Below are 12,335 nucleotides of genomic sequence, written 5' to 3' on the forward strand. Positions count from 1 at the left end.
TGAGATTTAAATCTGTCTCCCTCACCACATCTTAAGTACATAATAGCAGCAAAAACCATTATAGATGTGAAACGAGTACACAGTAGTACACAAAAAGTTGCTCCAGCAGTTTGGTATAAGATTTCCTCAGAAGTCCCTTGGTGGACCTGATAATATCACTATATATGGCAATTTATATCAAAGGCAAAATGATTCTCAACCCCACTTCCACTGCTTTTTTGTACTTTCTAGGCTTGACATAGGAGAATCACTTGACAGAACTGACTCAGCATCATTATTACCCTCCCTGCTGATGAAAGAAGCATGTTGTGGGGAAAGACATGAAGGAAAGCTGTTATAAAAGGGTCTGGAATACATTGTGCTCAAGACAAACCCAGTTTTGCCAATATCAGTCATTCAACAATCAAGAATCAGACCATCAAAAATCCTGTGATTGTGATATGTAAGATTTGTAAAAATAATGTTTTTGTTTTCTTTCTAATACCTCAGCCCATGGTGTTCACATGTTCTAGCTTTTCTCTGCAATCATGAGGGACAAACCTAAAAGGCTGAAATTCTCATATAATTACATGAATCCAGGAGCTGGGGCATTAAGAAAAACTTCAATAATAGTGATAGAAATGTAGCCGTGTTAGTCTGGTGTAGCTGAAACAAAAAACAGGACTATGTAGCACTTTAAAGACTAACAAGATGGTTTAATAGGTGATGAGCTTTCTTGTTAGTCTTTAAAGTGCTACATAGTCCTGTTTCTTGTTTCAATAATAGTGAGATTTGTGATAAAATCTCAAGGGCAGGCGTCGCTAAAGTCCTTGCTAGCTTAATGGCAGGGAGCCTTTACAAGTTTTTAAAATTAGAATGGATTTGTAAGCTGTTCCAAATTGTGTTCATTATGTGATGCATCCTTTGATTGAGGTTGTAGGAAGTGGAAGAATGGTTTACATCCATAGTTGCTTCCCCTGCTCAGCTGTGCTGCACCTGAGCTCATACTTATCTGAGATCCATGCAAAGAAAAATAATGGTCAACTACCAGTAACAGTCTCTTTTGTTTCTATGAGAAATTTGAAGCAAAAACAACAGCCAAATCCTATTTAGGTTTTCCACAAGGATTTAAACTTAACTCTCAACATCCATCAAGATTTGTCACACAATATCTCTGGCAAAAAAAAAACTACAGCATCTAATTAAGAGCATTGTTTTGTGGGGCTCTGATTAGTTGTGTTCACTGCCTAATAATGTAATACCTATTTTTTTAAATATAATGGGTTTGGCTGCAATTTTCAAAAGAGCCTAAGGGGTTTAGGTCCCCAAATTCAATAGGAACTGATCACTTACATCTCTAAAATGCCTTTGAATATCCTGCCTTAGGCCCAGATCCTCAGAGATGTTATAGGCATCTAACAGTTCTTGATTTTATTAAGAGTTACATGCTTACATACCTGTCAGAATCTGTGTCCGCCTCTTAGCTTTGCATCAGATCTAAGATGCAATAAATAAAATGCAAAATCATCTCACTTATAATCAGGTTCATACAACAACTTACAACTTGGTGGCACCAATTGAAGAAGAGAGAGATTCTTAGTTAACACCTCCAAATTTCTCTTGAGACAATTCCATCATATCATCTGTCGACGATTGCACTTTATAGGTTAGCGGGCAAGTATTTTCTCCATCCCTGGTTATCAGAAATGGGCCATCACCCTCCATTAAAATAATAAGACAGCAGCTCTTGAGGATCAAAAAGAATGCAGGGAATAATGGTAGATTAATTTAGTCAGGAAATGTTTTCATTGTTTAATTTTTTTAGAAAACCCTGACATGTTTGCGGAAAAGTGTCCATGGCCAATCTAGACGCGGTTTTCCGCAAAAAAGCCCTGATCGCCTTTTTCGTGATCGGGGCTTTTTTGCAGAAAACAGTACTATGCTGTCTACACTGGCCCTTTTGCGCAAAAGTCTTTTGGAAAAAGACTTTTGCCCGAACCGGAGCAGCATAGTTTTTCCATAAAAGCACTGATAATTTTACATGAGATCATCAGTCCTTTTCCGGAAATTCAAGCAGCCAGTGTAGATAGCTGGCAAGTTTTTCCGCAAAAGCAGATGATTTCGCGGAAAAACTTGCCAGTCTAGACACAGCCATACTATAAAGGAAGATGTGTGGGCATTAGACTAATCCTTATGACAATCTGAATTAGCCAAGGGATTTTACTTTTGACATCTCTGATTTGTGTACAAGAAAATAGATTTTATACTTTCTGCATTACTATAATATCAATATAAAAGTGTATATATTAACAAGAAATAGCGTTCTATTATGCAAACAGTTTTTGAAGAAATATTAAACCATAGACTCTCTATTGTGATCTAATTGTGACCATTGCTAGCACATAAGAAATAAAAAATAGATAAGACATTTTGAGTGTTATTAACATTGAATCTTTTACTGTAGATCAGCACAAAGTTATTTTTGCAGCAGGTTTTCCTACTGTTATGAGGCATAGGAGACATTTGCTGTGTTTAATGGTGCCCAAGTTCCCATGCTAAATGTGTTGTGAAGATTGGTCTGTGTAGTACAGGGTAAAGCATGTTAGGTATTAACTGGCTCAAGACATTATATGGTTATTTGAAATCTGTTACATTTTGTGTGTCCGTATCTAACCTTTTCTAGCCAAGTATTTATACTAGCAGTCATTGCTATTCTGAATGCCTCTCGTGGACTTTTTTTTAAAAAAAATAATGAATGTCCAAAGGCCTAATTTAGACCTAAAAGTTGTGAATGTTACAGTGGTTTGGGAAATGTGGTAGCTGGAGAAAGTTAATTATCACCTTTAGAGATAAAGCCAGAGAGTTTTAAGTGTGTAGTCTCTTTCTGGACCTACATGATTTAAGGTCAGAGTAATTTGCAGTACACAACATATTTCTCGTTCCTATAATTTTGCACATATGAACAGGTCTGATCCTCCTCTTGTAAAACTGGAATCATTCCCCTGCAGTCAATGACTTTAGACAGATATTAAATCTGCCTAGAGGATGGGAATCAGGTTGTGTTATTTATGTATCTTTCTGCTAGAACTTTTCTTAATATTTTGCTTTCCTTTCCTGCCACATTCCCCTTCTTCCTTCATAAAGGTGAAAATGTTAAACCACAAAGAAAATAAAGTGTGTGTGGAGGGGGGAAGAAAATCTGTCCAGGCTTACCTCTCTTAAACAAATTGGCAACGTCTAGACTGGCATGATTTTCTGCAAATGCTTTTAACGGAAAAGTTTTTCCGTTAAAAGCATTTGTGGAAAAGAGCACCTAGATTGGCATGAACACTTTTCCACAAAAGCACTTTTTGCGGAAAAGCATCCGTGCCAATCTAGATGCGGTTTTGCGCAAGAAAGCCCCGATCGCCATTTTCGCCATCGGGGCTTTTTTGCACAAAACAGTTTTTAGCTGTCTACACTGGCCCTCTTGCACAAAAACATTTCCGGAAAAGGGCTTTTGCCCGAACGGGAACGTCAAAGCATTTGCGCAAGAAGCACTGATTTCGGACAGTAGAACGTCAGTGCTTTTGCGCAAAATCAAGCGGCCAGTGTAGACAGCTGGCAAGTTTTTCCGCAAAAGCTGATTTTGCAGAAAAACTTGCCAGTCTAGACACAGCCATTAAGTGTTTCTATTGGGATCCAGCCTCAGTATAAGGAACAACATTTCCTTGATTGTCTCTGCCCCTGTGTACATTACCTCATATGCACAGCTCATATAAGGTCATTCTGGTGGGGATAGAGGGTGGGCAGTTCACCCTGCAAAATGGTTTCTTCCATGCATGATACCAGACAAAATTTCATTCAGTGTAATATCAATATTGTAGAGGTTACTAACTTTACATAAACAGGACTGTCTGGCTTACAATCAGACAAATGGCCTGCCTAATTTTAAAATATACAAGCATTGGATAAACTGCATAATATTATGTATATATTCATTGATTTGTTATGGATGTATGCTGCTACAATTAGGGAACATGAATTATTTGGTAGCTCACCTTATTATACAAAATTTAATTTTTATACCATTTCCCTTTGTTATTTGTTTTTCCTCCAGCTCCATCTAACTATAAGAAGAGCTATAAAAGAAAGCTATCAATTTCATGTCAATTCAGAACTAGTTTTGAAAGCATCATGTAAAGCTCCCAGTGATATCTTTCTGACAATATCTCCTCATTTCTGAAAGTTGTTTGTAAGAGCTGTATTAAACTACCTGCCATCAGTTCTAGATCACATGATTATATGTCAAAGAAATGAATTCCCCAGAATAATTTAAATAACACTACTCATTTTGAGCATTGTTCCACTGCTTCAAACAGACACGTATCTTATAACAGAATCTTCCATTTGCAAATCTTGGTTTGTCTTCTGTTCCTATCTATGGTCTGACATCAATTACTGCAGAAGAGTAACTAATAACTGACATACTATATTCATTTCAAGGAAAAAATAGGTTTCACAGCATTCCAAGAATTTGATTCAACTTCTTGCTGAAACATTGATATTTTTAAGATAAGGTTTAGTGACTGATATTTCCTTGAGGTAAAATTTCTGGAAGGTGAGTCAGAGAAAGCATCTCAAGATACAAATGTTAGGGTCAAGGCCAACATTTTATATTATGGCTGCCTAAAGTTAGGCATGTAAATCCATAATTCCTCCCACACCTTGCAATAAAAAAAATCACCTGATCAACAAGCCTCTTTTACTTTATATGTGAATGATGGGAGCTCAGCGTTTTATGAAAAGCAAGGTACTTATATACCTGCCAAACTTACTCAGTGGTTTTACCCATAAAATTGTAAATACATGTGTGAACATAGCAGAACTTGAAAATTCAAATGTAATTGGAGAAGGATTTTCTCGGGTTCAGATGGTCATATATCCTCTGTGAAAGCTAGTCACTAGAGTGAGATAGTGGGACATATTTTCTGTTCCTTATCAGTTAAAACACGTTTCTGTTGATTAACTATTGGTGGCCTTTTTTTAGGCTTAACACCTGTCACAGTTATTCCAATCTCTAGAGCTGTGGTGTCCAACCAGTTCAAAAGCAATAGTTACTATAGTGGCTACTGCGATAGCAAACTAACCACGCTCAACTGGCCAAATAGCCACATATGGCTAGTGGCTAACGTGTTGGACACCACAGTTCTAGAATCTAAAAGAGTGGTGCAAATGCTTCTTTAGACTAGTGTAGTCTGGTCTTAAAGTAGATTTCTCATAAACCATTACTAAAACGAAATGTTCCACATTTTGTTGATTTGTTAGTGTTTGTATGTAGGGTGTAGGTATGCATACCATGTGTCTGATTGCTCTCCACTGAAAAGAATAGGTAATTACTTTCAGGATGTGATCTATGCAAAGTCACATGAGTAGGTCTACTGACTATTGTAGAAAAATATTATTATCCTTTTTTCAGAATCCTGAAATTGGGTGAGTAACATGGATGAGTTCTACAGAGTGAGGAAGTCAGTAGTACCTCAGCACATGAGAGGGTGTGCAATCCCCATCATTTGAGGCTTTTAAGATCACATTGCACAAATAGCTGTCAGAGATGGTTTAGATTTACTTTATCTTGCTTCAGGGGGCTGGAGTTTGTGGATTTTTAAGGTCCCTTTAAGCCCTACATTTCTATGATTCTAAGAAAACCCCAAAGTATTTAAAATAGGAAATTTACTTTAAATAAGATCTGAGCAAAAAGTGATTTAACTGTAAATGAAAATGCACAGAGCATTTATAGTGTTGAAGGTGTGATCACAGATGAGCAAAATTCTATTATTTCAGGGATAAAATGCTATATCAACAAAAGGAACCAGGTGTCTACACTGCCAGTTAGATTCCAAAATCCAACATTTAGCAACTTCCGAATTCGAAAATTTCTCTGCTGATCTGCCACCTAATTCAATAGGTCCCCAAAGCGCTGTCAGCAAGCATGTGTGCAGCTGCCTCAGTCTAGGTACTGAGTCATTGAGCTAGTATCTAATCCCCAGCAAGACCCTCAAATGAGGCCTTCTTCAACCTGTGCCATATGCAGGGCCTGATCAGTAGGCAACCTCTGAGCATCCCTAAGCTCTCACAGAATAAGCAGAAGATATGGTGGCACTCCCCCCCAACTTTATGACAGTCAGTTCAGTGGTTAGACTATTTACCCAGAGTATGCAAGTTCTATGACCCTCTGTCTGATGTAAGTCTTCTGCTGTTCAAATAATTAACTCTTCATTGAAGAAGGGGACGAGCAGGTGGATCTCCCATGTCCTAGGTGAGTGACCTCACGAGCAATAGTCATTCTCGCTTTTTGACTGATCCAATCTATATTTATCATATGAATTTATGACTTCTGAGAAAGCAGTCACACTAGACCACCGCTATCAAATCTACCCTCAGATCATAGCCTTGATTCTGCATCCTATATGAAATCTGGTCTCTAGTATAAACCAAGTCCATGTCTGATCATTACAAATCTATGGCACTGAACATCTTCCATATTACAAGAACATAGTGGTCATTTATTTTCTGTGAACCAATTTTTACTCATCACATTTATCAGTCAAATAATATTTTTCTAACTTATTTGTCGGGTAATCTGTTAAAGCCTCACTAGCCTTGAAATACAGTGTCCACCACATTCTCTTTTATTTATCCATGATAAGCTAGTCTATTGTAAGAAGGGCAATCTAGCCCAGAAGCATGTCTTCTAACAGTGGTCAATGTCAGATGCCCCAGAGGCAGTAAACAGAACAGGAAATCCACAAGTGGTCCCTCTCCTGTCATCCCTTTCCATTCTCTGACAAGTAGAGGCTAGGGACACCATTGCTACCCATCCTGGCTAATATGTATTGATGGACCTAAGCGCTATGAATTTATCTAGTTCTTTTTAGAACCATGTTAAAGTCCTCGTCTTCACAACATCCTCTGGCAAGGGAACACTGGAAGAGAGGGTAAACTCAGAGGCTACGTCTAGATTGCATCCCTTTTTCGTAAAAGGGATGCAATTTACAGGTATCGCAATTGCTAATGAAACGGGGATTTAAATCTCCCCCGCTTCATTAGCATAAAAATGGCTGCAGCTTTTTTTCGGCATGGAGCTTTGCCGGAAAAAAGCGCCAATCTAGACGTGGATCTTTTGGAAAATAATGCCTTTTCCGAAAGATCCTTTATCCCTTATTTTAAGAGGGATATGCCCCTCCTCACCCATCAGCAGGTCCTGATTACAGAAAAGTCTAGACTATTGATTTGTCCATGAATTTTTTCCTCTTTTGCTGTTCTGGAATCTTTTTTCTGGTCATATTCTGTCCCAAATTACCACCATGTAGCCACTTGTGGATTAACAGAGTTGTGCTAGTGTAACTAAGGGTACAACTAGACTGCAAGGCTATTTCGGGATACCTGAGGTATCTCAAAATAGCTACCCTATGTCCAAAGAATGCGTCCGCTATTTCAAAATAATTTTTGAAATAATGGACACATCATTTCAGCATCCCTGTAAACTTTGTTCTATGGGGAATAAGGGATGTCTCAACATAGTGCTTTATTTTGAAATTTGGTGCTGTGTAGATGCATCCAATTTCAAAATATTTAAATTTAAATTAAATATTAAATTAAATAGCCTATTTCGAAAAAAATCGAAATAAGATACACAATTTGCACAGCGCAAAATTGCGTATATTATTTTGATTTTAGAGTGAAGTCTAGACATACCCTCAGGGATGAATTAATCCCACTAAATTTGTCTCTTGTGGCTACTATGCATTATTCACAATACATTGTTTATTATGAGCCAGATGGAGGAAATGCCTTTTTCTGTGAATAGCCTATTGAAATTGATGGAACAACAGTTACGAAGTAAAATGCTACTAACCCAGAGTCAGAATATCACAATCTGTACCTATATATTACGGTGATGGTTCTGCATATAGCAGCAAATTGTAGTTGTACATGTGCATAGGCTAAAAGGTGGAAGGAGAGGACACAGCTCACATCCACTCTGTCTTTCTCTAGTATAGCAGGAAGCCGAGCTCCTGGTAGTGGTGTCTCATTTTGCAGCATTAGAACTCAAGAAAAAGGCATAAAGGAATGGCCAAGGCGTCACTCCCTCTGCAACTTCTGGTGAGCAGAAAACAGTGTTTGGAATCTTCACAATGCACCCTGTTGAAAGAAATGAGCTTCTGAGTACTCTGAAGATGTTCTATATCTGAGACAAAAAGGCAGTCAGGATGTCTCCAAGAGATACTAATTCCTCTCTTAGCAATGTGTGTGACTGTGGCTTTAACAGCCACAACATGTCACTATAATATCTATTAATTAACGAAAATCCTATTATAAATGAGCACCAGCAAAAATTCTTTGTAAAGAACCAACATTTTCTCAAATGGAACACACACGTAACATAAACTGATGTGCACTGTAATTTCTTTCAATAATACTGTATTTAATAAACTATAGATTAAATTTTCAAGAATAATTATTTTATTGTAATGTTCTGAAATATGCTAACTTTAAGGCTTAAAGGCTATTGAGAGCATTTTTTAAAATTATGTTTCCAAAAATCAATACAAATATTCATATTAATAACATTGATGTATTCTATCACTAGTTGAGATCAGAATTTCCTTGTGGCTCCCAACTACACATAATGTTTCAAAATCTGATACATCTACAGTAGCTGCAACAAATATATCATAACTTATTTGAGGGTCAGGCTCAGTGCAATGATGGTAAAATGGGATTGTTAGAACATCTGCAACTATGTGGGGACTGATAAGTGGGATTTATACTTGAGAATGTAATGAGAGTTGACACCTATTTGTGACATGACTGTATCATAGATTGCCTGCAGCATGATAGCATCACTATTTCTACCAGGCAAAGATGTATTTGCTGAAGGTGAAAATGTCATTTAAACAGTTCATACCGTTCAAATAGTTTCAGCTCGATGCCATGTACAGTTCTTGCCTTTTCAGAATAAATATACTCAATGTAAAATTTTGGATAAAGAAATAATACTTTTGTGATTAAGTCAAGTCAACGTTTCCAGCAACACACATCACCAACAGGGAAGGAATCTGATGTTCAGTGTCAATGAGTCATCATCAAATATTGCTGCAAGGCTGTGAACAGTAATTTTCACATCCTTAATATTAAATTTATATAACTCAGAAGATAAAATTGTTAAAATGAAATAAAAAGCACCATGTTCTTTTAAAAAAGCTTTTCATTTGTATAGTACATCATCTAAAGCACTTGAATAATCTGAGAAATTATCAACCTGTTCCTTTATATGAAGCACAGAGGTTTTTGTTGGCAGCTGTCATCAACAGAGCAGTTTGAGCCTGGATTAAAATTAGTGTGGAAATAAATTTTGGGTGATGGTGGCGGTAGTGATAGTTAAATGAGAAATCACATTTAGGAATAGGTGAAAGTAAAGTCCTTTCTTCAATGGCATTTTTGTAGAGTCTGAAATGAGATGTTTCACCACCTGCCTTATCCAGAAATACTCTGTATTAAAATTACACTGAATAGAAAGAACTTTCGGCAAAAGTGCGTTCTGATATTAATTAATTATTTGGCCAACCTAAAAGAGGTGCTAAATCATATAACTCTCTTGCAGTTTAACAAGAGTTTTAGTTTCTCAGCAACTGTTCAGGAATTAATGAGGGATCAATAATAGGATTACTTTATTTGTTAAGCACTAACAACTGCTTGGTGCTACAAACAGCCCAGAAGACACGATTTCTTCTTTGAGGATCCTAGAGTTTAAATATAGAAAACAAAAGAAAATAAAAAAAAAATCCAAAGAAAGGCGTGTCTTAGAGCATTTTGAAAATTAATTGATAGCATTTCCCGAGTTTGCAACTGGGAAAATTGAGGCAGGATTTCAGAGAAGAGAGAGGTCTGCAAGATTAGAGTAGTGAGAAAGCTCCAGGAGTTCAGGACAAATAGAAATAAGAGAAAAGATGAGAGTGAGAAAAGCAGACTATGGCAAAACTGATGTAAAACTCTCTAGTCAAGGTTGAGAAGGGATATATAAAGAATGAAAGTGCAGATGGGAATAGAATAATGTTATTCAGAATTGTGAAAGTGAGGATGAAAAGCTAGTAAGAAGTAAGGAAAGAGGAGACCTGGGTACTGATTCAAGGGGAGAAGTGATATTGCCTGATTGATGGGTTGATCAGATTACATTAGATTTGAGAGAGAAAAGAAGCAGTCCAATCACTGAATAAGTTATTTAATTAACATTTGGGAGCAGTTGGCATGCTCTTCTATTCCTTAAGCTTTATAGGGGTAGCTGTGTTACTTAGTTCCATTCGGCTGTGTCTAGACTGGCCAGTTTTTCCGCAAAATCAGCCGCTTTTCTGGAAAATCTTGCCAGCTGTCTACACTGTCCGCTTGAATTTCTGCAAAAGCACTGACTTCCTACTGTAAGAAATCAGTGCTTCTTGCGGAAATACTATTCTGCTCCCGTTCAGGCAAAAGTCCCTCTTGCGCAAAGCCTTTGGGCAAAAGGGCCAGTGTAGACAGCTCAGATTTGTTTTCCACAAAAAGCCCTGATCACGAAAATGGCAATCGGGGCTTTTTTGCGGAAAAGCGTGTCTAGATTGGCACGGACGCTTTTCCGCAAAAGTGCTTTTGCGCAAAAGCGTCCATGCCAATCTAGATGCTCTGTTCCGAAAATGCTTTTAAAGGAAAAATTTTCCGTTAAAAGCATTTCCGGAAAATCATGCCAATCTAAATGCAGCCTTCCTGTTTACCAGCTTGTATTTTCTGCTCTTCTTGGAAGGATTCCAGTGTGTGTTGAGCATATCCCCAAATCCTTCTATCCAGTGTCAGGACAAATCCCTAGCTGCTTTAAAGAAATTTTCATTCCACCATCTCAAGAATTCTGTTCTGCCTCCTTTTTTGCATTCATCTCTTCCCCTCTTCCTTCACTCAAATTCTCCTCTGCTCAGTCTCTTAATGCCACCTTATTTCCTTCTCCCCCTTCTCCCTCTATCTTCCCCTCTCATTTCCTCCCCCCCCCCCTTTATCTCCCAATTTATGGTCTTCCTCTCACTGGTCCCATTCACTTTGTCATCTTTTTATCCTATTCTTTTTTCTGTCCTCCTCTCTGTCATCCCAATATCCCTTTCCTACCACACACCTCATTTCGTCCATTCTTTCACTGTCATTCTCACCTCTGCTGGTCTGGCTCTCTTCCTCCTTCAAGCCCTCTCTTTCTTTCCATTCTCTTCTGATCTCTCTGTGTACCCTATTCTCACCTCACTCACCTTTCTTCTGCTACTTCTCTTCCATACGCACAGTGTCTGGGTTCCTCCACTTACAAATAATTACAACTTGTAACACTTCCTGACACCAGTCAGCCCAAAGACTAAGCCTACTAGCACAAGCAAAAAATGTCTGCACTTTCCTGCCAACAAATAGGCATGTTGATATTTTAAGCATTTCAGGCTTTGCTAAATCTCTTCCCTTCCCCGCAAAAAATTTGCATACTCCCTTTGTTTCATTATTGTGCATCCTTGTTTCCTTCAGTGAGGAAAACAAGGGGACCCCTTATCAAAGTTCCTGTGCTGTATCTATATTGGTGGTGGTCTCATTTGACCTCCTTAGGTATTTGACCTCACATTTGACCTCCACAGGTATTTCCCTGTGCCTTGTAAAGTCTTTCATTTCCCTGCAAAATTGTTTCAAGATGCTACCAAATGAGAACAGGAGCAATTAATTCCATATTGCACTGTTGTACATGATTGCACAACCTATCAGACACTGGAAAAAATCAGCCCCACTGACAGCTGCATGGGTCCAAGACTTCTGGATATAGACCCACGTATGTGCACCTTTTACAGAGAATTCTGACCACTATTAAAAATTGGGAATTTAACACTCACAGTATTATCTTTTTTTATAGCATCTCTTATTACAGGTACAGAAAGTGAGGCAAACAGCGCATTAAAGAAGAAACTACACAGCACCCAACATATTTATGGTGTACCTACAGACACAGCTGAAAAAGAGGAAATTAATGAGATTAGCACAAACCAGAGAAAAGGGAGGACTGAGACCAGGGAGACCTTTTTCCTTAGGCTCTTAATGCTTTACCTACTGATGACCAAGAAACATGGAGAAGAAAGAAAAATGCAGAAGGGTGAGGAACAGGATAAATGGGGACTGGAAAGATATGATGAGGTATGGGGGAAAAGCTTGCAGATAAGGGGTCATAGGAACCTTGGGGAGGGGGAAGGGACAGGGGTAGCATCATAAGGGACAGAAGTAAGTGGGATTATTAATGAGGAGGCAGAGATGGGCAGGAGAAAAAAGTTATT

The sequence above is a fragment of the Pelodiscus sinensis genome, chromosome 1 (assembly GCF_049634645.1).
Source record: "Pelodiscus sinensis isolate JC-2024 chromosome 1, ASM4963464v1, whole genome shotgun sequence".
NCBI lineage: Eukaryota > Metazoa > Chordata > Testudines > Trionychidae > Pelodiscus > Pelodiscus sinensis.